At 32.8% G+C, this 1,674-nt stretch overlaps 1 long non-coding RNA gene across 1 annotated transcript in view; it reads right to left on the bottom strand.

Moving 5' to 3' along the window:
- The window catches only part of LOC149777616 (uncharacterized), a 108,714-nt gene that overhangs the window by 714 nt on the left and 106,326 nt on the right, over positions 1–1,674 (bottom strand). The window lies entirely within an intron of this gene.

Here is a 1,674-nt window from a genome sequence, read left to right as displayed (position 1 = left end):
TACGCTTAATTTTTCTTTTGTCATTATAGGTTACATATTTTTTCATATTCTTTGAAGGTCACCTATGGAAACTTATATTCTAGAGGTTCTCATTGGAACACGAATTCGTCCTCATGCATATATATTTAAAAAATGTCCGTAACTGCGCAGTTTAGTATAATTATTATCATTCGTCAACATATAGCATATGGCGACGTCGACGCCGCCAACGCCTCAATAGTCAGCACCTCATCGTCGTTGTCGAAGTCATCCCTGTCTCTATCAGAATCAGAAGTATCACGATGGTCATCGCCATCGTCATCTTTCTCTCTCTCTCTCTCTCACACACACACACACACACACACACACTTGCACACATTCTAAAATTAATGAGGCATTAGGTGTAAATAGCTTGACAACATAAAGGAGTTATTAATCGCAGCCTTCCGCTATTTATGAAATCTTGTGAACTTTTTATGCTATAATATAAAATAAAAGCTGAGGTTTAAGAACAAAGAAGTGGATACGAGTACCTTATAAGCTTTCGTTGGGAGATAATAAATCAGTAGGCATAACAGTGCGTTCTGTCGCATAGTCAATTTTTAATTTAATAAAATTCGCCCACGTGTAAATATATTAGCACGTCCAGAAATTTCAAGAAATTATAATTCAAGTACGCTTTTTATTTACTAGCTCTACGGCTATATACTTATATCGTGCTATTTGAAATCGTAGTGCTACTAATAAACGGAGAGGAAACTATGTTTAAATTCGGATACTGACAAATCAGTTTATGAAATCGAGAAAGGAAGCAAAAGCTATCAGTGATTTACAGACGGCTGGTTTAGAAAGCAACTTGATTGTCGAAGATCAGCAACAAATATTTTACGTACCAGAAGAGTTAACGATTAAATACAGATATTTCCATCAGCAAGTTGAACAAACGATTATTGAGTGTTTGTCAAATTCATGAAAAACTATATTAGCTTGCTAGTGATTTAAATTCATAAAACTGTAATTTAGCATGCTAGTGATTTAAATTCGTAAAACTGTACGTTAGCATGCGAGTGATTTATATTCGCAAATCTGTACTTTAGCATGCGAGTGATTTAAATTCATAAAACTGTACTTTAGCAGGCTAGTGATTAATATTCGTAAATCTGTACTTTAGCATGCGAGTGATTTAAATTCATAAAACTATACTTTATCATGCGAGTGATTTACATTCGTAAATCTGTACTTTAGCATGCTAGTGATTAATATTCGTAAATCTTTACTTTAGCTTGCTAGTGATTAATATTCGTAAAGCTGTACTTTAGCTTGCTAGTGATTTAATTCGTAAAACTGTACTTTAGCATGCTAGTGATTTAAATTCATAAAATTGTACTTTAGCATGCTAGTGATTTAAATTCATAAAACTGTACTTTAGCTTGCTAGTGATTAATATTCGTAAATCTGTACTTTAGCATGCGAGTGATTTAAATTCATAAAACTGTACTTTAGCATGCTAGTGATTAATATTCGTAAATCTGTACTTTAGCATGCGAGTGATTTAAATTCATAAAACTATACTTTATCATGCGAGTGATTTATATTCGTAAATCTGTACTTTAGCATGCTAGTGATTAATATTCGTAAATCTGTACTTTAGCTTGCTAGTGATTAATATTCGTAAATCTGTACTTTAGCTTGCTA

This window comes from Sinohyriopsis cumingii, chromosome 18 (assembly GCF_028554795.1).
Source record: "Sinohyriopsis cumingii isolate HCF-2022 chromosome 18, ASM2855479v2, whole genome shotgun sequence".
NCBI lineage: Eukaryota > Metazoa > Mollusca > Bivalvia > Unionida > Unionidae > Sinohyriopsis > Sinohyriopsis cumingii.
This window is presented reverse-complemented; position numbering and strand designations above follow the sequence as displayed.